The sequence below is a fragment of the Aethalodelphis obliquidens genome, unplaced genomic scaffold (assembly GCF_003676395.1).
Source record: "Aethalodelphis obliquidens isolate GAN/ISIS:26980383/991018 unplaced genomic scaffold, ASM367639v1 scaffold16, whole genome shotgun sequence".
Taxonomy (NCBI): Eukaryota; Metazoa; Chordata; class Mammalia; order Artiodactyla; family Delphinidae; genus Aethalodelphis; species Aethalodelphis obliquidens.
Window position 1 is genome coordinate 33,101,247 of NW_020837960.1, and position 24,483 is coordinate 33,125,729.

The 24,483-nt window shown below is 48.0% G+C and overlaps 1 protein-coding gene across 4 annotated transcripts in view; it reads left to right on the top strand.

The window, feature by feature from the left end:
* Positions 1–24,483, top strand: part of LATS2 (large tumor suppressor kinase 2) — an 81,738-nt gene that overhangs the window by 10,835 nt on the left and 46,420 nt on the right. The window contains exons 3-4 of one of the 4 annotated variants that reach the window (XR_003434849.1): positions 3,005–3,251; positions 3,496–4,584. The gene's annotated coding sequence lies outside the window, so the exon portion shown is untranslated. Of the gene's footprint in view, positions 1–3,004; positions 3,252–3,495; positions 4,585–22,434; positions 22,511–23,729; positions 23,799–24,483 lie in introns of those variants that run through there. The other 3 variants (XR_003434850.1, XM_027116702.1, XM_027116703.1) reach the window with 3 other exon arrangements.

Here is a 24,483-nt window from a genome sequence, read left to right on the forward strand (position 1 = left end):
TCCATTGTATGTATGTACCACATCTTCTTTATCCATTCATCTGTCAATGGACATTTAGGTTGTTTCCGTGTCTTGCCTATTGTAAATAGTGCTGCTATGAACCTTGGGGTGCATGTATCTTTTTGAATTATAGTTTTGTCCAGAAGTGGGATTGTTGGATCATATGGCAACTCTATTTTTAGCTTTTTGAGGTACCTCCATACTGTTCTCCATACTGTTTTCCACAGTGCCTACACCAATATACATTCCCACCAACAATGCAGGAGTGTTCCCTTTTCTCCACAGCCTCTCCAGCATTTGTTATTTGTAGATTTTTTTTTACTTATTTATTTTTATTTTTGGCTGCATTGTGTCTTCATTGCTATGCGCAGGCTTTCTCTAGTTGCGGCAAGAGGGGACTGCTCTTCGTTGCGGTGCACGGGCTTCTCATGGTGGCTTCTCTTGTTGCAGAGCATGGACTCTAGGCGCACAGGCTTCAGTAGTTGTGGCACATAGGCTTAGTAGTTGTGGCTCACAGGCTCAGTAGTTGTGGCACACAGGCTTAGTTGCTCCGCAGCATGTGGGATCTTCCCAGACCAGGGCTTGAACCCGTGTCCCCTGCGTTGGCAGGCAGATTCTTAACCACTGTGCCACCAGGGAAGCCCCTGTAGATTTTTTAATGATGGCCATTCTGACCAGTGTGAGGTGGCAACTCATTGTAGTTTTGATTTACATTTCTCTAATAATTAGCAATGTTGGGTACCTTTTCATGTGCCTGTTGGCCATTTGTATGTCTTCTTTGGAGAAATGTCTATTTAGGTCTTCTGCCCATTGTTGTTGTTGTTTTTTTTTTTTAAATGCCTGCCTAGAAAATGCACAGGCAAGAACTAAGTAGATGAAATTTTTTGTGTGGTTTGTTTTTTTTTAATAAAGGAGGGTTTTCTTTTCTTTTTTTATATTTATTTATTTATTTATTTTTGGCTGCATTGGGTCTTCGTTGCTGCACACAAGCTGTCTCTAGTTGTGTCAAGCAGGGCTACTCTTCGTTGCAGTGCACGGGCTTCTCATTGCGGTGGCTTCTCTTGTTGTGGAGCACGGGCTCTAGGCACGCAGGCTTCAGTAGTTGCAGCACGTGGGCTCAGTAGTTGTGGCTCATGGGCTTGGTTGCTCCACAGCATGTGGGATCTTCCCAGACCAGGGCTCAAACCCATGTCCCCTGCATTGGCAGGAGGATTCTCAACCACTGCGCAACCAGAGAAGCCCTTCTGTCCATTTTTTGATTGGGTTGTTTGTTGTTGTTGTGTTGTTGTTGAATTGTATGAGCTGTTTGTGTATCTTGGAAATTAATACTTTGTCAGTCGCATCATTTGCAAATATTTTCTCCCAGTCTGTAGGTTGTCTTTTCATTTTGTTTATGGTTTCCTTTGCTGTACAAAAGCTTGTAAGTTTGATTAGGTCCCATTTGTTTATTTTTGCTTTTATTCCTATTGGGTCGGCAGACTGACCTAAGAAAACATTGGTACAACTTATATAAGAGAATGTTTTGCCTATGTTTTCTTCTAGGAGTTTTACGGTGTCATGTCTTATATTTAAGTCTTTAAGCTATGTTGAGTTTATTTTTGTATAGGGCGTGAGGGTGTGTTCTCAGTTCATTGATTTACATGCAGCTCAAACAGCCTATGATATTTTTACTTGCTCCCAGTAAAAGGCGTGTGCCAAGACCTGCCATGTCCCAAAGGGGAGGGTCTCAGCACCTGGATTCAGGCTGACTGGAAGCCAGACCCTCAGGCAGCAGCTTTTGAAAGAATGCAATGTATACAGCCCTGTGGGACTGCAAGTGTAAGCCCCACTGGCCACCAGAGCCAGGCTATCTGGAGGTGTCCCCTTGGGCAGCAGCTGCAAAAACTGGGACTCCAGACGAGCGTATAAGCTCTTCTCTGGGAGATACCAGTGAGCTAGAGAAAGGTAGAGGGAGCATGCCCAAATGATCCACAGCCCACGTTCATTTTGTTTTGTTTTAATAGTGGTCACCCACTATTAAAGTGGTATCTTATTATGGCTTAGATTTTCATTTACCTAGTGATTAGTGATGTTGAGCATCTTTTCATATGCTTCTTGGCCAGGTATCTGGGTTTTAATCTGTTACAGAGTGCTGAATTGTAGCTGTTTTCAGCCAATCCTCGTGTCTTTTGTAAGACTACATAACAAAAATAGCTCACAAACAACCTAGAGACCAGTGAGCTTTTTAAGGTGCCTCAGAAGTTCAGCCCATGTCACTTCAGTTGGGTTGGAGACCTTCAATATGGCCCAAAGCATGTAGCAGTTCTAGTTCAATCACTGTTTAAGTAAGTAGATGAATACTCAGAAGGATATAAAAGCCTCTTAAAAGAGAAGGAATGTCTTATTACATACAGAAAACTCTAGGCCTACGTGGTTCCACTGCTGTATTCTTCCATCCATTTAACGAAGAAATAAGACCAACTCTACACAAATGTTTCCGGAAAGTAGAACACTTCCCAACTCTTATTATGAGGCTGGCATTGCTCTGATCCCAAAGCCAGACAAACGCTCTCTGCAGAGGGCCCTCAGACCTCCTTCCTAAAGCACACTGACTGGTACCAGTGGGAGCTGACTGGTGAAGCTGGGCCTGGAGCTCAGTGCTGGAAAGGGGGTGGGGAGGTGGTACAGGCTGGGGTGCTGTGGGAGTTCAGTCAGGACGAGCACCCTGAAAGGAACTTGACAGAAGCGCAAGTTCTCCGGGTCCTGTGTGTGATGCAGCAGGAGGGGCCTCCTTCAGAAGCAGCTCGCTCATGCTGTGCAGTGTCTTTTTCCTTCTTTAAAGTTTATTTTTGTGTCCCGTTGAGTGAAATGCACCTTCCCACTGTACAGAACAGAAGGAATAGTTACTCTGCTTTTTCATCAAATGAGAATTTTTCTGGCAGTTTTGCAGTGATTGACGTGGCTTAGCCATTTTCACACAATTCCTCCCCATTCTTTTTACGCCTGTTTTGTCCTGAGTCCTTAGGTTTCTGTGGTCCCCAAGGTCCATGCACTTGGCCTGCTCCCCTGGCTGTGGAAGAAGAGGGGGCTCCTGCTGTCTCCCCCAGCTCCGTCTGCTGTGCTGCCTGCCAGGTGGAGTGAAGGCCACATGGGACCATCAAAGCCCTTTCCATCATCTTAGATCCTGACCTTCCCATGAAACCTGCCCAGGAGGAGGGGGTGACACCAAGAAGGAGGAGAAAAGCTGGTGGAGTAAATGCTAAGACCTGCAGGTGAGCTTCAAGGAGAGATGTGGGCTGGGACACGGCGGGGACAAGCCCGGAGGTGTGGGCGCCAGGTGCTTGGCCCTCCCTGCTCTTAGCAACTGGCGGTTAAGCAACCACAGGGCTGGGATTTCTGGCAAAGTTTTCTCCATTTTACTCATCTGTGAGGGCTCAGCACTTCTCATGAATTAGTGCATGGAAGGCTCACAAAAACCTTGCGAAGTTATACGACTCTTCTTCCTTTTTCTTTCAGGTGTGGAGACCCTGAGTCCTGGCTGGGAGCCCAAGGATGCAGGCAGGGTCCCAGCGAGGGGGGCTCAAGACGCCTTCCCTTGGCATCCTTGTCATCGCAGCTCAGGAAATGTCCAAGAGCACACAAGGCAGGTCCAAACCCGGACCTAATGCAGGACTCACCCCGCGGGGCACCCACAGGCCCTCAGCGAGGAGCGTGTGCCCCACGGAAGGCTGTACCATGCTTGCCAGGACTGGAGAGGCTGCCTGGAAACACTTTTTTTCCTGCCTTTAGAAATTTGCTTGCACTTTCTAGAAAATATACATTATATGTATATTTTTTTATATGTAAAAATATAAATACACACACATATTCAGATGTCTCCCTTGAAACTGTGATGCCCGCACGTTAGCATTCTCATCTTAAACAGAGAACACCTGGCTTGGGGGTAGAGCTACCTGTATGCTAAATCAGCAGCTGCGGCTTGTCTCGCCCCTTAGGTTTCAGATCTGCCTGGCCCTGTGAGGCACGAGGTTCCCCTGGGCTTTGATGTCAGAAGAACTTGAGGTGCCCTGTCCCTCCCTCGGGTCCCCACACCCTGGAGCCTCAGCTCCTCCATCTCTGCTTACCTGGCACGAGATGCAAAGTGCCCGGGGCAGCTTGGCGCCAATGGACGGAAACTCCTTTAAGCAGCTTCCAGCCTTGGAGGACCCGACAGATCCAACTTTTTCAGTTTTACACTCAATGTGCAAGTATATTGAACATGAATCGTCTTCATCTGTCACCCAAGTGAGAAAACATGGGTCTTTTAAAAACCTACCAAATGTAAACTTTTCCTAAGACCTCATCTATACAAAGAAGTAACTACTAGTTGGACTGATCTTTCAAGACCTTTCTCTATGATTACTTATTTCCTGAAATGTTTTATTTTTTATTAAAATAACATGTATTGCACAAAATTCAGAAGAAAATATCAAAGTGAAAGAAGAAATTTTTTAAATTATCCATAACCCTGTGAGGTAGAGTGATAACAACTATGAATATTTTGGTGTTTTTCATTCATTTTGTGTGGATACACATGTATATAAATAAATACGTGCCAATGTGGAATGACATGGTAACATTTATTTGATAATCTTTTTCTAAACATTTCATCAATATATACTACAGAAAAATGCACAACCTCCTTTTATATGCAATACATGACAATCATCTTAACCTAGCATTAAATCCTCTTGTATAGCAGAGTGTAGATTTCCTTTGTGAACCTGCTGCCTCTCCGGGATTCCGGAATTGCCTGAGGTCAAACAGCCTTCTGATATGAGTTTCAGTTCTTCAGTAAGATGTTTTCTTTCTTTTTTTTTTTTTTTTTTGGCCTTGCCACGCGACTTGCAGGATCTTGATTCCCCGACCAGCGATTGAACCTGCGCCCTCAGCACCTCAGCAGTGAAAGCACGGAGTCCTAACCACTGGACTGCCAGGGAATTCTCCAGTAGGACTCTTATTTCAAGGTCCTGCACACTCTCCCAGGTCATCTATGGAAACTCATGGGCCTTAGGACCACCTGTATCAGGACCCTGGGGCTCTTGATTAAAATGCAGATTCTTGAGTTCCCACCTCAGCCTTGCTGAATAAGAATGTCTGGGTTTGGGGCCCAGGAATCTTCATTTTATATAAGCCCATCTAGAAATTCTTATGAGCATTAAAGTCTGAGTGACCCTGGCCTTTGCCCACATTAATGTGAGCATTCCTTCTTGGGGTGTTGTTTTCCAGAATGGTTGAGGAGGTATAGCCCTCGCATTCTTCATGAAAGGGGCTTTGTGTTCCTCAGTGACGCCTAGATTGTAGGGTCTCTGCTTAACAGGAGGTTGTGTGGAGATGAGATGCCTTGGTGGCGGGGGAGACGAGCCGGCTGCATTACCTACTCAACCACTTTCACCCCTCGGAGCCTGGATTTTCTCGCTGCAAAACGGTGGTGAAAATAATTATCTCATGGGGTTGCTCCAAGGATTGCATGAGATAATGTTTGGGAAAGTCTCTGCAAACCAAAATCTGCTCTACAATATTATTCTTGTTATCCACAGCTCAACACTTTTCCCTCTCAGCCATGGGGGGTCCTGGTTAACCATTGCTCCTACACGTGTGATGCCCTTATACAGTAGCCACTAGCCACATGTGACTTGAACATTTAAAATGTGGATAGTCTGGGGGATTCCCTGGCACTCCAGTGGTTAGGACTCCGCACTTCCACTGCAGGGAGCCTGGGTTCGATACCTGGTCGGGAAACTAAGATCCCACATGCCGTACAGTGTGGCCAAAAGAAAAAAAGTGACTAGTCTGAATATTGTTAGGGTTTTTTTTAATATTTATTGAAATAGAGTTGATTTACAAAGTTGCATTAGTTTCAGGTATACAGCAAAGTGATTCAGTTATACCTATATATATATATGTTCTTTTTTAGATTATTTTCCATTATAGGTTATTACAAGATATTGAATATCGTTCCCTGTATTATATAGTAGATCCTTGTTGGTTATCTGTTTTATATATAGTAGTGTGTATCTGTTAATCCCAAACTCATAATTTATCCCTCCCCCCCTTTCCCCTTTGGTAACCATAAGTTTGTTTTCTATGTCTATGAGTCTGTTTCTGTTTCATAAATAAGTTCATTTGTATCATTTTTTTAGATTCTGCATATAAGTGATATCGTATGATACTTGTCTTTCTCTGTCTGACTTCACATAGTATGATAATCTTAGGTTCATCTGTTGCTGCAAATGGCATTATTTCATTCTTTTTTATGGCTGAGTAGTATTCCATTATATATATGTACCACATCTTCTTTACCCATTCATCTGTCAGTGGACATTTAGGTTGCTTCCATGTCTTGGCTATTGGACATAGTGCTGCTATGAACATTGGGCTACATGTATCTTTTTTTTTAAATTTATTTTTGGCTATGTTGGGTCTTCGCTGCTGCCCACGGGCTTTCTCTAGTTGCAGTGAGCGGGGGCCACTCCTCGTTGCAGTGCGCAGGCGTCTCACTGTGATGGCCTCTCTTGTTGCGGAGCACGGGCTCCAGGTGAGCGGGCTTCAGTAGTTGTGGTGCACGGGCTTCAGTAGCTGTGGCTCGTGGGCTCTAGAGCGCAGGCTCAGTAGTTGTGGCACACGGGCTTAGTTGCTCCATGGCATGTGGGATCTCCCGGGACCAGGGCTCAAACCCATGTCCCTGCATTGGCAGGCGGATTCTTAACCTCTGCGCCACCAGGAAAGCCCTGTCTCTTCGAATTATAGTTTTCTCCAGATATATGCCCAGGATTGGGATTGCTGGATCATATGGAAGTTCTATTTTTAGTTTTTTAAGGAACCTTCATACTGTTCTCCATAGTGGCTGCACCAGCTTACATCTGCACCAACAGTGTAGAAGGGTCCCCTTTTCACCACACCCTCTCCAGCATCTGTTATTTGTAGATTTTTTTTTTTTTAATTGGGGGTTGCCCATTCTTTTTTTTTGTTTTTTTTTTTTTTTTTATTTATTTATTTTTGGCTGTGTTGGGTCTTCGTTTCTGTGCGTGGCCTTTCTCCAGTTGCGGCGAACGGGGGCCACTCTTCATCGCGGTGCACGGGCCTCTCACTATCGCGGCCTCTCTTGTTGGGGAGCACAGGCTCCAGACGCGCAGGCTCAGTAGTTGTGGTGCACGGGCCCAGTTGCTCCGCGGCATGTGGGATCTTCCCAGACCAGGGCTCAAACCCGTGTCTCCTGCGTTGGCAGGCAGATTCTCAACCACTGCGCCACCAGGGAAGCCCTGTAGATTTTTTGATGATGGCCATTCTGACTGGTGTGAGGTGATACCTCATTGTGGTTTTGATTTGCATTTCTCTAGTAATTAGCAGTGTTGAGCATTTTTTTGCATGCCTGTTGGCCATCTGTATGTCTTCTTTGGAGAAATGTCTATTTAGATCTTTTGTCCATTTTTTGATTGGATTGTTTGTTTTTTGGGTTATTGAGATGTATGAGCTGTTTGTATATTTTGGCAATTAATCCCTTGTTGGCTGCATCATTCGCAAATATTTGCTCCCATTCCATATGTTGTCTTTTTGTTTGGTTTATGGTTTCCTTTTGTCTGAATATTATAATAGATTTACTGTAAGTTAAAATACACACCAGACTTTGAAGACTCAATGCAAAAAAAACAGAAAGTAAATATCTCAATAAATTTTTAATATTGACTACATGTTGAAATAGCATTTGGAGTTAAGAAAAATATATAATTAAAATCTATTTCACTTTTTTTCATTTTTCCTAATATGTGATTTGCACTATATTTTTGTGGGTCGTGCTTTTCTAGAGACCTTTTCAATAAAATACGTGAAGTAAAATGCACAAGTAAAAAAGGATGTCAGTAAGTAAGAAAACAACCAACCCAATTTAAAAAATGGGCCGAAGACCTTAACAGACATCTCAGCAAAGAAGACATACAGATGGCAAAGAAGCCTATGAAGAGATGGTCCACATCACGTCATCAGGGAAATGCAAATTAAAACAATGAGATACCACTCCACCCCTACGAGAAGGGCCAAAATTCAGAACACCGACCACACCCAATGCCGGCGAGGATGTGGGGCAGCAAGCGCTCTGGTCGCTGGTGGCGGGAACGCAGGGTGGTGCAGCCCCTTGGGAAGACCGTTTTTGCACCCCTCCTCGAAGCTGCCGGCCCGGCCGGGCTCCCGAGTAGCAGTCAAAGGACCACAGTCAGGAACCTGCACACGACAGGCCTGACTGGCCGGAAGCTGGACTGACCAGGGGCACCTCCGTTTTCTGGTGGATCTGTCTCATCAGATAACGTAACGAAGATGTTTCAGAGTATTTGAAAATGGGTTGGAATAACCTTGAACTACTAACACAGCATGCTCTGTACAATGATTATAGTCACCCCTCTGGAGTCACCAAGCTGTTGAGTTGTAAACGTGAGGGAAAGAGTTCCACGTGGGTGTGTGACAAGTCAGCATTTGTATTTTACACAATTAAATGGAAAAAATAAATTTTTAAAAAGTCTTTAAAGGAGAAGAAGAATGTGTTGGCCTGAAGGAGTAATTGGCCTAAGAGTAGGGTAATGTTATAATTTCACATTCTCAGCCCTGCCGGCCACCCGTGGAATCACAGAGCACTCTGTCCTAAGCGTTATCAGGAGGCCGAGGGAGGGGACAGAGACCCAGGCTTCATGAAGTCATTTTAAGGAAGTGATAGCTACAGAGTAGAAAACATGACTGAGGCCCAGGGAAGGTGAGGTGCCAGTCGCTGCTAAGGCCAGAGTCCAGTGCACAGCATTCTCTCGAGGGCGGCTGTTAGGAGACTTTTTTATCATTAATTAATTAATTTTTGGCTGCGTTGGGTCTTCGTTGCCGTGTGTGGGCTTTCTCTAGTTGTGGCGAGCGGGGGCTATTCTTCGTTGCGGTACACGGGCTTCTCATTGCGGTGGCTTCTCGTTACGGAGCATGGGCTCTAGGCACGTGGGCTTCAGTAGTTGTGGCACGTGGGCTCAGTAGTTGTGGCTCGCGGGCTCTAGAGCGCAGCCTCAGTAGCTGTGGCACACGGGCTTAGTTGCTCCGCGGCATGTGGGATCTTCCTGGACCAGGGCTCAAACCCGTGTCCCCTACATTGGCAGGCGGATTCTCAACCACTGCGCCACCAGGGAAGCCCCGTAATTCACCTTAAAATACTCCAGTGCAGCCGGTGTGATATCACGTGTGTGCCCATCAGCTTCACATCTAATTCTGAGAATGTGCAGCCAACCGCCTGCTACCAGCACTAAAACACAGCTCGGCCATCACCGGAGTGAGCCACCCACAAGGCAGCTCAGTCTCCGTTCTGTGTGCTCAGGGAGACGGCTGCACAGCACCTAGGGCCTTCCAGAAAACGTGACTCTCAGGTAGATCAGTGCACAAATGGACTTATCCACCAAACAGAAACAGAATCACAGACACAGAGAACAGACCTGTGGTCGCCAAGGGGGAGGGGGTTGGGGGAGGGACGGACTGGAAAGTTGGAGTCAGCAGATGCAAACTAGTATATAAAGGATGGATAAACAACAAAGTCCCACTGTACAGCACAGGGAACTATATTCAATATCCTGTGATAAACCATCATGGAAAAGAATATAAAAAAGAATGTATATAGAGACTTTCCTGGAGGTCCAGTGGTTATGACACCGCGCTTCCACTGCAGGGGGCACAGGTTTGATTTCCAGTCAGGGAGCTAAGATCCTATATGCTGCACGGTGCAGCCAAAAACACAACCGAAAAAAACAAAAAAAACAAACAAGAAGAATGTATATATGTATAACTGAGTCACTTTGCTGTACAGCAGAAATTAACATTGTAAATCAAACTATACTTCAATAAAATTTTAAAAAACAAAACAAAAAACAGATCGGTGGCCACCCGGGTCTCGAAGCTACTACGAAGGGGCTTAACGAACGTTTTATATCATAGGAAAAGTTCTATATCTTGACTGTGGTGCCCAGCTTAGATATTTGTCTAAACTCATAGAGGGGAGTTCCCTGGTGGCCTAGAGGCTAGGACTTGGTGCCTTCACGGCCGAGGGCCCGGGTTCAATCCCTGGTCGGGGAACTGAGATCCCACAAGCTGCACGGCCAAAAAATTAAAACAAACTCATAGAATCCTATACTGAAAAGGGAGGTTTTTGCTATATGTAAATTATATTTCAGTAAACTTAAAAAGACTGCACAGTCCACATTTCACTGTAAATTTTACTTCAAAAAATCCATTTTGGAATACTGGCGTCTAGTTGATGTCCTGTTGGCACGTTTAGGGGTGCTGGGCTGAGGCCTGCCACCTGCCCCGAAATGTAGCAGAAGTGAGAGGGAGGGCGGGAAGGTCAGACACAGATGTGCACAGACATGCAACAAAGTAAATGTGGCAAAACTTTCAGGTAGCACCAAGGTCTGTGGTTCCCTAAGTGCTGTGCCAGACCGGCAGCAGAGCCTCACCTAGAAGCTTGTTAGAAATGCGTATTTTCAGCCCAGAGCCGCTGCTGAATCAGAACTGGAGGGAGGCCCCACCCCGTGGGTTTTCACAAACCTCGGAGGTGATTCCGACGCAGGCTGCAGTCTGAGAACCGTCGATTAGAGGCTGGTGTGTTGGTGTTCGTCGTACAGTTCTTCCGAGTTTTCTGCATGTTTTGAAAATCTTCATAACGAAGTGTTGGGGCAGAGACTGTGTAGCCTGGAAGCTGGCCCCCGGCACTGACTCAGGAAGGGACACCCTCAGGGCGGGGCTGTCGCCAGCTGTCGCCAGCCCTCCGCCGACTCCATCAACAGCCTGGGCTTCTCTCATCAGCGTCCTGGCCGTCCAAAACGGGGTTTTGTGGGTAGAAGTGGTGTCTTGTTACTTAGCACGATAAATGCCAAAAATGGGCTCGCGTTGGTGAAATTAAAGGTATTTAAGTAGGGATCGGTTAGACTGCCAGAGCAGGCATGGGAGTGTGGAGGCCCGTGGCCTGTGCCCCTCAGGCTGGGCCTGGGGTGGGGCCTCATGGGGGCTCAGCCTTTGCAGCTCAGGAATGTTGCATCCGCGGGTGTCGGGCAGGCAGAGGACTGAGAGCGGGCACTTCTTTGAGCCTCCAGAACAGGTTGTAGGAGCCATTCTGTGCCTGTGTTCTAACCAGTGTCTCGTAAATGCCTGTTTGTATCTGAATCCAGTCTGAGACTCACTTTCATTTTGACCCAGGGGTGAGATGTGGGTGGGCCTCACTCCAACCACTTCAAAATTCTGTGTCCGGGGCTCCCCTGGGGGCGCAGAGTTTGAGAACCCGCCTGCCAGTGCAGGGGACACGGGGTCGAGCCCTGGCCCGGGAAGATCTCACACGCCGCGGAGCAACCAAGCCCCTGCGCCACAACTACTGAGCCTGCGCTCTAGAGCCCACGAGCCACAGCTACTGAAGCCCGCCCGCCACAATAAGAGAAGCCACTGCAATGAGAAGCCCGCGCACCGCAACAAAGAGCAGCGCCCGGTCGCCACAACTAGAGAAAGCCCGCTCGCAGCAACGAAGACCCAACGCAACCAAAAAAAAAAAAAATTTTCTGGCAGCCGTCACCCCCCAAAGGAACAGAGGGGCTGTGTGTGACCACATGAACTCAGACCAGGTGTAGCAGCAGGGGACCGATCACTTGATAGCTGGATGGTTCAGGAAACCTCATGTGGTTGCCTGACCACAAGTTCAGCCATTTGCCGTCAGTACTTTAGGAATTCCTTCTTAATTAGTCATTGCAGGCATCTATGGCTTCTAGACTTTCTTTGATTCCTGGTTAGCCTTCACTACAGCCTTCTTTTGTTAGCAGGACTTGTCCTTTTTCTCCAAATTTTGCAAAATAGTTACTGATTACTCCAGAAAGCTCATTCCACGTGGAAGGAAATCTAATGACGTGAGATGTATCGTGATCACCCCTAACATTTCATTCCGCATTGAGCCTCTTTCCAGGCTGGCCCTTCGTGTGGGGGATACTAGTCCAGGGCTCCTCACCTGAGGGTCACAGATCCCAAAAGTCTGTGGATGGAACTCAAGAGACTTGTGAACTTGGACGGGGAAAAGTTACATCTTTATCTTCTCCAACTTCGAACTGAAACTTAGCATTTCCTTCCAATTACAAATGTGGGCAGCACGATACAGGCAGGCCAGCAGAACCTGTGCCTTTGTCTCCAGTAGAAATCAGAGATATTTTCACATCACATGACAATTTTGTAGTTATTCTTGAAAGACCATTTATGGTCATCACTGCTTCAAAACTAGGGAAGTTGTTAGATCTGCCAACCCATCTTAATGCATGAATGAAGAAACACATATATTACTATATCACCAGATTTCTAAAATATTTGATCAATATTTGTATTTCAATAAAACAGGCTTCCTTTGGAATCATATGTATTTTATTTTATGCCTTAGAAAATATTCTGAGAAGGAGTCCACTGGCTTCCCCAGACTGTTAAAGAAGTTCCTGGCTCTAAAAAGATGAAAAAAATTCTGCTTAGCCAGATTGAGAGATGTTATTCATTTCTGAAATTTATTTCTGAAACATGTGAGGGTTGGAAACCCACCCCCACCATGGCTCTCAGGGCACTGCCAGCCTGACTTCAACAATTGCTCGGAATTCAAAGGAGCTGAAGGGAGGGGAGGTGGCCAAGGGCAGGGCAGTGGAAACAACACTTGCTTAGGGACCAGCCCTCCCATCTGGGCCTGGGGATTTGCTGGTATTTCATCATCACGGTGACAGCCTTTGCTCTTAAAGATAATAATCTTCAGATTCCTCAGTTTTGGTGTGAGCCTCAGTATTTTCAGTGGCTCCAAAACAGAAGTAGATTTACTGCAAATGGACTGCATAGTTTTCAGTGAAGCTCAACCTTGGCCCGTTGTACAGAAAGGCATGAAACGGCCCCTGCTTTGCTGGCTATAAAACCCAACTGGAAGCTGTTCCAAGCTCAGGAGGAAGAGGGTTGTTTAATAAGGAGGAACAGGAGGGGAGAGCCCTGTCAACTCTCTTAGAGACGCTGAGAAGACGGGCACTGGCCGCCGGCACGCTCTGGTCATAGTACACAGGGAGCCAGATCTGGATTGGAAACCTGGCTTAGCCGCTTACTCACTAGATTTGGGGCGAATTAAAGTCTTTGAGCCTCCTTTCCGTCTCTGTGAAATGCAGTTTATCAGTGGATATTTTAACTTTCACTGATTTCCACTCAACTACACCACTTCCACCAAAACATGACTGTGAAGCCAAGCATAAATGGCCGAGCCCGTTTTGAAACCAGTATTCCGCTTGTTAATGCCTTTTGTCCTATCACGTGCCACGTGTTTAAGAATAAATTGTCTTCAAACCAAATGTCAGTCAACGGTGCAACGTCACACAGACCAATTTTTTGTCTTTTACATGGAAATAACAGTTCAATAGTAACAGATACTTTTTTTTAGAATACAATAAAAAATATTTAATTCTTCCTTCTAGATCACAGGGGTGAAATGATAGGTCTCTGAGCCTAATTCTCGGGAACTATCTTAAAATCATTTTTCCAAGCCCCCAGGCCTCTCACCAGAGCGGGCCCCCTAGCACCTCGTTTGTGTTTTCCACAGCTGCCCTCATTTGAACTTCAGATTCCAGCTGTGATACCCCGTGAGCATTCAGCCCTTGCTCTGTTAGTCTCCTGTCCTGATGCTGCTCTGTAAATAGCGCCCCGTTATGATTCCTCTTCCACGTGGGTGGCGGGGTGTCCCTCCATCAGTCCTTTGTGTTCATTCTCTTCGAGCCCTTGGCACAAGAGTGCTCAGCGGACACTACCGGCTGCCACGCAGTCCTGTCCCACCTGTCCCACCTGTCCCGCTCAACAGCGCACCCACGGAAACGGAGTGTTACACGACTGTGCGATCCTGGGCCTTTTACACAATACAGTAACCTGCGTCACCCAGACCTGTGCTCAGCGTTTAGCACTGGAATCACAAAGGCAACTTCAAATATGAAACCTGTTCTCGGCTGAGCAGAAAAGTACTTGTTTCTCACACAGATGAACCCCATGCGTCAGTGTTTTGCCAGTTGTGCTCTTTGCAGCGCTTACGTGTGACGACCTCACTGCACAGTAACGCCCAGCACTGCCAGGGAATTCTCAGGGCTGAGAGCCCCTTGGACTGCTCTCTGGGTTCAGGTGGCCCACGTGGCACTTTAGACCATGCCCGTTAGGAGAGCTGTTTCCTGGAAGCGAAAGGGCAGCTTCCTCCACGCAGTCCTCACGGTGGGGGTATTGCTCCTCTTGGGGAAGAAACTGAAGTCAGTTGACCATCTCTCTTCACCCCTAGTCTCAGGTTCCTGACATTCTGAGAGGTTTTCAGTGACACATTCCGATGGGTGTGTGACCTGCCCACACGGGGTGTGGCCTCGGAGTCCCCCTCTGAACCAGCCTGACCTCCGTTTCCAGCTGAGATGGAGGCCATTTTGTGTGTGTGCATGCGTGTGTGTGTGTTTGACAAACGATAGGGCTCGACTTTGATCAATTCAGCTAATTATGCAATGAGTGTAAAAACACTCAAAACAGGTGGAGTGGTGACATAATACTATCGGATGTCAACAAGTTCAAAGTCATCTGCATGTTCCCCGTCTAACCTGTAAACCCCACGTTTCTTCTCTTTGCGTAATAGCATTAAAAGAAAACTAGGACTATCCCTGAACCAGAACCCTGAATTTCAGAGACCGACCATAACATGTCGCTCTGCTCTCACCAAACAAAATACTTGTCAGGCCTTAAAATGGCTGAGAATTAATTCCACAGCTGGCAGCTGTGATGTTCACCCTGTGGTATTCCTTCCTGAGGTTAGGGAAATTCCATTCAAAGTCCCCAGATTCTTCTATTTTTTTCCGTATGTACAGCATGTAGAATTTAATATAGCTCAATAGTTTTACAAAACAAAATTCACTCTCTATAGGATGTTGGTCACAAAATCATCATAAATGCCTTTTTTAGATTTTCTGATCATGATTCCTAAGAATGCACAGCTGTGGGCTGTAACTGGGAGCAGACGGCGCTGTTACCTTCTGTAGAAATTCACTTCCCTCCCCAAATGTGACATTAATAATTTGATTCATTAGATGGAAAACTGACAGAAAGATTATTGGCTTTACCCTCCCTTCTAAATAAGATGTTCTTTTCCCTCTTGATATTTGGTAAGCTCCAGCTCTTCAGGATTTTTCCTTGGATAAAAGTTTCAACAAACACCTACCGCATGCTGGGGACTTCACACGTATGTCTCTCTCATTTGGTTCTCATGACACCATGGGACAGAAGTGAATCCCTACTCTATAAAGGAGGAAACCAGGGCTGTGAAAAGTTCCAAGAAACTGGGTCAAGATCTCATTACTAACCAGATCCGTTGGCTCCAAAGGCTGGGTCTTTCCAGTCCACTCAGCTGCCTCCTGGACCAGAGGTCATGTGCTTGCAATCCAGGATCAGGGAAGGCTTCCTGGAGGAGGTGGCAGGATGGGGAGCTGATTCAAGATCAGGGTGATGGAGCTTTCAGAGCAATGAGTGGCAAAAAGAATTAAGGATCAAAATCACAAGGAAAATAATTAGAAACACAAGGTACACATAGCATTCCTGGGCACCTGCTAATCACCCCGTTGGACAGCAGTTAACTTAAATTGTTGTACCAGATTTATTGGTCACTGCCCATGTGCCAGCCCCTGTTCTCGGCGCTGAGGATGGAACTAAGGCTGAATGGTTCCAGCGCTGTTGGCCGCAGTGGGGTAAGGGCTCTCCTTCCTTCGCCTTCACCTACTAATCCATCCACCCCTGCCTTTTCCAGGAGCCTCGGAAGCGCGTGCAGGGCGCGTCCAGGACGCAAAGCTCAGACAGAAGCCTGGCAGCGGAGCAGCGCGAGGAGGGTCTGTCTGTCCTGAGCTGTCACCGGGGTGGGGGTGGGGGTGTCACGGGAAAGGACCCGCCGGCGCCTGACCAGATCCTGGTCCACTGGTCCACTGTCTGCGCCTTTGACCGCCCCTGGCCCCGGCTCCGCGCCCCCGCCCCCGCCTTGCCCGCATCCCAGCGGCATCCCGTCCCTGGGGATGGGGGAGGGCTCTTCCCAGCTACCTTGGCTCCACGCGGCCCGGGAACAGGCGCCCCAGGGTAGGGACAGAGCCCGAGGGGCCACCGGCCGCGGAAGGAGCGGGCGCCCGTGACTCTGGCCCGTCCCCTCCCTCTACGCCTCGCTGGCCTCCACGCACCGCCCCGTCGGGTAAGACTCGGAACCAGCCAGCCCGCCAGAGTTTGGTTTCCAGATGGGTTTTGTTTCGTCAGCAAAGTGTTTTCTCAAAAACGGACTCTGCAAATTTCTAGGCGAGTCGCGCCTGCCGCCGCGGGTCGGATATGGTTCCTTCCTCGGGGGGCCTCACCTGGTGGTCCTCGCAGGTACCTGCCCCTCCTGAGCCGCTTGGCAACCCTGAGGCCAAGCTGGACCCATCCCGCGTCAGCAGCCCCCTCGTCCTCCGAGCCCGCAGCTGTGGTTGGCGGAGGCTTCAGCCAAAGGACGCGACAGCAAATACCGGGGCTCTGCTGGCGTGTCCCTCACAACTGCTGCCGTAGGGCAAAAGCGGCCACAGACAGCACCGAACGGGTGCGCGTCACTGTGTCCCCCAAAAGCTTCATTCACAGACACTGAATGACGGATTGCATATCATTTTCACGAGTCATGAAATATTCTTTTTCTGATTTTCTCCCCCAATCATTGAAAAATGTAAACACCATTCTTAGCTCATGGACCACATAAGAACCGGTGGTGGGACAGACCTGGCCCGTGGGCCACGGTTTGCTGACCCCTTGTACAGGGTGAGCTGTGTTCCTCCAGAATTCCTGTTGGAGTCCTCAGCCCCAGGACCTCAGACTGTGACCTCATTTGGAGAGAGGGTCCTTGCAGAGGAAATCAAGCTGAAATGAGGTCTTTAGGGCGGGCCCTAGGCCACGTGATTATGTGTCCGTACACACAGGGGAAGTCTGAACACAGACACAGACAGAGGAAAATGGTGTGGAGACCCCCGCGGCCACCGAAGCTGGGAGAGTGGCCTGGCACACACTGTCCCACGGCCATCAGTGGGACCCAGCTCTGCGGACACCTTGACGGCACACCGCCAGCCTCCAGGACTGAGAGCCAGGAATTTCCGTCGTTTGAGCCCCCAGCGTGCGGTGCTCTGTTAGACGGCCCCGCAAACTGCTCCAGCCCTGGCCTCCACTCTTCCCCACCAGCCCTGCCATCCGCTGTCCACACAGAGGTGTCCAGAGGCCATGTCCCTCCTCAGTGTGGACCTTCTCAGTGACTCCCGTTGCTCTTGGGTAGATGAGCCGCACCGCCTCGCCCCTCCCGGAGGCCCAGCGGCCGTCGCGCCTTCCTCCACGGCGCCTCTCAGGGCTGTGTGATGACCACTCCTTCCCGGGCCCCTTCCGCCGTAAAAATTACAATGCTATTTATACCTGTGTATGATCCAGGCTGGACTTACTGTTATACATTCATTGTTAGTACATTCACATTTTTCTTCTGATTTTAAAACACTCAAAATTAAAACATTTCTTTGGGGCCTGGGCCCGATGGTGAGGCTCACAGGGGATGTGAGGGGGATCTAGGTCACCAGCGTCCTCCCTCACGCCGGCCCCTCCAACTAAACATACCGCTCGGTGAAAACAGTACTGCTCTGCAAAAGCAGCTTGGGGACAAGTCCCCACCCTTACTCAAGCCGACTGGGGGCCCTACCAGCGCCACCAAGAGGGAGGCTGTTTGGTGAAGAAAATGGAGGGGTGTCATCTAGCAAGAGCGGTGAAAGCTTCCCCCCCAGGCAGCCTGTCCCCCCCGGCACCCCGCAGACTCTCGAGCCTCAGGGCCTGGGACGCTGTGTGTGCCCACCCTCCCTGCCCTGTGCCTGGCTAGCGCCACTCCCTCTGGCGCTCAGAGGCCACTTCCTGGGGAAGGCCAGACCCCACGTGATTTGGTTGGAAGTTCACCTCCTGGAGGCTGTAAATTCTATGATGACAGGGTCCTGTCTGGTTTGCTCACCGTGGTGATCTCAGCATCCAGCACTGTGCCTGGAATTCAGCACACATGTGGTGGATGAATGAACGAATAAATGTTTATGATTCCTGAAATTCCACCTAAAGAGATTCAGTCATTGGAACCTTAAAGGCTTTCCATCTCCTGGGTTCCCTCTAGAGCACAAGTACCCGGCGGTTATCAGTTACAGAGGGAATGTGGTCCAGAAGGGCCAGACGTGGCCTCCTGAGTGACCACACGTGGGATGGAGAGAACAGCATCTCCTTCCGTGGGAATCAGGCCAGGACTTCAAAGGGCATTTTCAAGGACCCTCCCCTCTTACTTTTGCCCCCCTCTTAGGGCCCGCTCATAGAAAGGACCTGGGGGGGCTTCCCTGGTGGTGCAATGGTTGAGAGGCCCGCGTACCACAAAAAAAAAAAAAAAAAAAGGACCTGGGCTTGGGATCATCTGTGATCCTACACTATTTTTATTGTACTTAGGAATTAAAAATTAGTCTGGAGAAGAGACTGGTAAACGTGTCCAGAACGGTTCCCCAGTCGGGGCGGGGGAGGGGTGCGCAGGGGGAGGCGAGGCGCCTGCAGCAGCCTGTGTTTGCAGGAGCGAGTTCCGGGCACTCAGCCCCCTCACAGCCGGTTCCCTCCCAGCGTCCGCCCCCGCCAGCTGCACTTCTTGGCTTCTCGCTCTGTGTTCTGCCGCTTCTTCCCTTCCTAGCTAGTTTCTTCTACAATTTCTCCAGATTTCTGTAGCTGTGATTGGAGTAGTTACACATTTGTTAGAGGACTCTTCAAGATGCTTCACGTCTCTGCACTTTTTTTTTTTCTTTTTTTTTGCCGTACGCGGGCCTCTCACTGTTGTGACCTCTCCCGTTGCGGAGCACAGGCTCCGGACGCGCAGGCTCAGCGGCCATGGCTCACGGGCCCAGCCGCTCCGCGGCATGTGGGATCTTCCCGGACCGGGGCACAAACCCGTGTCCCCCGCATCGGCAGGCGGACTCTCAACCACTGCGCCACCAGGGGAGCCACATCTCTGCACTTTTAGTTGTGGGTAGAATAGGTGGAAGTGAACTTGCCCTTTTTTTAAAAAAATTAATTTATTTATTTTTGGCTGCATTGGGTCTTCATTGCTGCGCGCGGGCTTTCTCTAGTTGCGGCAAGCGGGGCTGCTCTTCGTTGCGGTGCGCGGGCTTCTCATTGCGGTGGCTTGTCTTGTTGCGGAGCACGGGCTCTAGGCGTGCGGGCTCGGTAGTTGTGGCTCGCGGGCTCTAGAACGCAGGCTCAGTAGTTGTGGCGCACAGTCCCTGAACATGCCCCTTGATCTGGGGGAAAGCTTTTTTTTTTAATCTATTTTTCTCTTTCTAAATCGAAGTACAACTTATATTCACCATCGTCATCTTTCCTCCATCATAATTTCACCCTGGAAGAGAAACATTAAAATGCAGACTTAGTCCTTCAGGATAAGCCAAGTCCTGTTTCGTGTGAATGTAACTTACTATTATCTATTATCGGCAGTATTGAGAAAAATAATTCCTTGGTGGTCAGCAGCCATTTACAAGAGAAAGTGTCTCTTTATCCATTCTTATTTAGTATTAATTCCTGAAAGTTCCAAAGTCCTCTTCTGAGGAAAACCATGGAATAGAACTGAATTAAAACTAATTACATGGGACTTCCCTGGTGGCGCAGTGGTTAAGAATCCGCCTGCCAATGCAGGGGACACGGGTTCGAGACCTGTTCTGGGAAGATCCCACATGCTGCGGAGCAACTAAGCCCATGTGCCACAACTAATGAGCCCGGATGCCACAACTACTGAAGCCTACGCACCTAGAGCCCATGCTCTGCAACAAGAGAAGCCACCACAATGAGAAGCCCGCGCACCACAATGAAGAGTAGCCCCCGCTCGCCTCAACTAGAGAAAGCCTGCAGGCAGCAACGAAGACCCAACGCAGCCAAAAATAAATAAATTAATTAATTAAAAAATAAACAAATAAAACTAATTACATGTCAAGAATAATATTTCTTGTTAACAGAAAATATTCAAATGGTTTTGGGGCCACTGACTGATGAATGGCTTCTAATTTCAGAGAGATTCTATTTCACCTGAGGGAAACGAGGTGAGAAAAGCCCACTTACTGTGGTTATTTTGTTTCTGCCATGTCCATGGGGACGTCCATGTGCTGCCTTATTAGGTAAACACAATTACTGAGTGACTTCTGGGTACTAGGCAAGGGGCTAGAGAGTTTGGCAGCCACTGTACCCACCCAGACCCTGGGCCCTCACCTCAGGGAGCTGGAAGTCTAACAGGAGAACTAGCACGATTCTGGAATAAACACTTCTCAGCAGGTGCCGCTGGGAATTCAAAGGAAAGGAAAGTGGTCCCTTCCAACGGAGACCATCAAGGACCGCTTCCTGGCGATGCTGCAGTAGAACCAGGCCATGACAGAGGGTGTAGTACTGACAGTTTCCTCTTGCTGCCATAACACTTCCACCAACGAGGCTAAAGCGTCACGAGTTTATTATCTTCCAGTTGCGGAGGCCAGGAGCCCACACGGGCCTCACTGGCTACAACCAAGGCACTGGCAGGGCGGCCTTCAGCCTGGAGACTCTAGGGAGAGTCTGTTTCCTGTCCATTTGGGTTGTTCTTTGTGGTTATAGGACCCAGGGCCCTGTTTTCTTGCCGGCTGTAGGTTGAGAGCTTTCCAAAGCTTCCGGAGGCTGCACGTGGCCTCTTCTGACCTACCTTCCCATCGTCAGGGAGTAAGCATAGGCTTCTTTAAGTCACTACTTTGTGGTAGTTTGTTACAGCAGCGGTAGCAATCTCCCATTAAAAATAAAAATAAGGGGCTTCCCTGGTGGCGCAGTGGTTGGGAGTCCGCCTGCCGATGCAGGGAACACGGGTTCGTGCCCCGGTCCGGGAAGATCCCACATGCCGCGGAGCGGCTGGGCCCGTGAGCCATGGCCGCTGAGCCTGCGCGTCCAGAGCCTGTGCTCCGCAACGGGAGAGGCCACAACAGTGAGAGGCCCATGTATCGAAAAAAATAAATAAATAAAATTAAAAAAAATAAATCCTCCCTGTGAACCCTCATTCTCCTCCAGCTGCTTCTTGATCATTTTCCTCCCCTTTCCAACCGTATGTCTCAGAGTGTTTTGTCTTCTGCTCCTGTGCTCATCACAGTATCTCCCATCTAACAGCTCCTCTACCAAAAGAGCTCTTTGCTGAGATTCCAGTGGCTGCCACGTCTTTAAATCCAGGGGGCACTTTCCAGCTACCATTTTACTTGCTTCTTAGTAGCCTGTATCTTGGTTGACCCCTCTCTCCTTGAAACACTCTTCCTTTTGTTTCTGAGAAGCCCTGTTTTCCTCCAGCCCCCGGCAGCTGATCTGTTTCCTGTGCGGACTCCCCCTCCGCTTCACTATGAATGTTGCATTTCCTCAGCGTCAGGGCCCCTCCCATTCCATCTACACTGTCTGTGAGGCTCTTCCTCCACACCTTATCCACGGTACCTGTAGGGCAACTCACATGTTCGCATCTCCCCTGCTACAAACCTGTTGTCCACGACGCCCTTCGTAACATCTCCATCCACTCCACAGAGCTCAGAAGATACCTCCAAACACAAATTTAAGGTGTTGGTCCACAGGACGGCACCAGCACCCCCGTTACATAAGTGAGAACCCAGGAGCCACGCCCTTCTCGCGTGGTCCAGACGGTCAACCCATCACTGGGGTCTCAAAGTTTGACCACTGTTATTTCTTCATTTCAGCTACTTTTTCCCTCGTCCATTGTTACCATCCTGGCTCAAGCTGCAGCACCTCCCTCTGCAACTAGTAACACTCTGGCCCCCTGTCTCCACACCCCCCCCAACTCATTCCCACACAGCTGATCCTGTCATTCCTCTACTTGGGACCCTTTCATGACTCCCACTGTTCTGAGTATTAAGACTGAAATCCTTAAAGTGACCTTAAAGGCCCTGGGTGCCTACCTCTCCTTCCTCACCTCCAATCTCTCCCTGCATCTCTGCACTCCAATCACAAGGGTCTTTTTCAGTGTTTGAGACGCTGGGTCTTGGTTCCTTCCACCACAGGGCCTTTGCACATGCAGTGCTTCCCCCCACCCCACCCCCTCTCAGAATGCTTTCCCTGTTCGTCTTGTTAACGTCTTCTCTGATTTTGCATCTCAGCTAAAGTGCTTCCTCATTTCCTAGACCAACCAGGTCACATCCCCTCTATGATAAGAGCTCAAGGAGCTGTGTGTCTTTCCTTTACAGTATTAATCACAATCCAAAATTTCCGTGAGTTTGTAGTGTTACCTGGTGATTATTTGCCTCTCCGCTAGACTCGGAAGCTCCACGATAATGTCTGTTGTCACTGTTCTGTCCCCAGGGCCTAGCACATCTGGGTGCCCAATAATGTTGAACAAATTAGATGCTGCTGGAGAGGGTGACAAGCCCGGCATATCGTAAGTTCTCAATAAATATTTGTCCTTTTGACTTTCAAAGGTTGTCGAGACACAAGCGGGAAAATGTCTAGCAAGCAGCTGGAAGTGTGAAAATGAAAACATTGGATTTTTGTGATGCAGATCATCACTTTCGTGACCCATGAACACACCAAAAATTCCCATTTATGCAAAATACCAGAGAGAAAGGGTAGGCAAACTCAAGACCTTGCTTTTCCTTGAGGTCGTCTTTCAGTGTAGACATAAACCATGCTCCACCCTTTTGCCCTATGAACCCTGGGCACTGTGATGCCTTCCACCAGAGTGTAGTCCTTTCACCTCCAACCTCTACTTGAGCTCAGTTAAATTTTCTCTCACCTCCTGTGATAGCTCCCAAATATTTTTTCAGCTCCTCTTTTCCCCAAGGATTGACTCGACAGCACATGGTCACGGAGCTGCCATCCACCTTCCCTCTGCTCTCTCTGAAGCCCACTCTCTGCATGTCTTAAATGCCTGCCTTCCTGTGACTTGCTTCTGCCCTGTCCCCCTTCCCAGATCTTTGCCTTGAACTCTAGTTCCTCCTCTCACCTCTGACTTTCTGAAGGGTATTAGCTCTGGGACATTTTTTGAGTTCCAACCCCCAAGCCCAGAAACTCTTCTTCTCCTGGGGTTACAAGCAACCAGATGCAATCTGCATGCCTGCTTCCCAACGTTTGTAGGTTTCCCTTTGCTCTTTCAAGTTGGGCAGCCTGTCTGTCGTGGGCCTCCTTCCACTTCTGCACATGAAATCACCTTATGATAATCTCATCATGGGTTTCATGATCAAAACCCATTCATCCAGCATCTAAAGAAAACACACTCAGTTTTTCTTTTCAGGTTTGGTTGATAAAGCAAGATACATGGTCTTAAAAGCAACTGTTCAATGACAACCATAACGACAGTTAGCAGTTAATTATAAATTAAAAGTTAAAAATAGACCATGAAAATGTTCTTTTTACAATTACACAATTAAATATTTCCTGTCAATTTAGATTGGCTCAGATGTTTCCCTTCGAAAATGTTAATTTTGTTACAGAGATTGATTTTGTTGAGACAAGAGTTGGAGGCTTACACTTTTTGTTCTTCCTAGAGCAAGTTTTACCAATGTTCACTGCAAAAGATTAGATTAAAAATCTGAATGGAAAGTTTTAGAACATCTAGGAGCATACAGACCTTCACAGTAGGATTTTTCTTTCAATTACAGACACAAGAACATTCTGCTCATGTCTGCAAAGGAAACAGAAGTTGCAGCCAACTATAAATGTAATGAGAAGTAAGTAAATAGCTGGTGTCGCTGTCACAGCTCACTCAGCATAAAAAGTAAAGTAACGGAGGATGTGGTAAGAAAAGAAAATGCGTTTTAGCAATTGTCTCTCAATAATGTAAAGTGTCAACATAAGAATTCTTTAAATGCAGAATGTGATTTTTATCTTGACAGTGTTTCTTTGAAGTCTTCTGGGAACACGTCTTAACTTATTGAGCAATTCTGACTTATGCAATCACATACTTCATTATTCATCTGAGAAGCAGAGTGGCTATTCGGAGAATGAAGCTGGGTTCTGTGTTGGAAAGGGCTGGAAAAGTAGGTCTGCAGAGACTGGCAAGGTGGCCACCCTGTAGGGCCTGCTGTGACCCTGGGCCTTTCCCTAAATATGCCCTAGAGGTTTTTACCAAATTTTCCAGGAAGCTCTGTTTTCCAAAATGGCTCAAAGCAATTAGAAATAAATTAAAATCAGAGAAGGTTTACTCTCTCATGATTTTAAGATTGGAAAACACATGTAAGAATTGAAATTTAGGGAATTCCCTGGCAGTCAAGTGGTTAGGACTCCACAATTCCACTGCAGGGGACATGGGTTCCATCCCTGGCGGGGGAACTAAGATGTTGGAGGCCACGTGGCGTGGCCAAAAAAGAAAAAGAAAAAAAGGAAAAATGGTTAAGATGGTAAATTTTACATCAG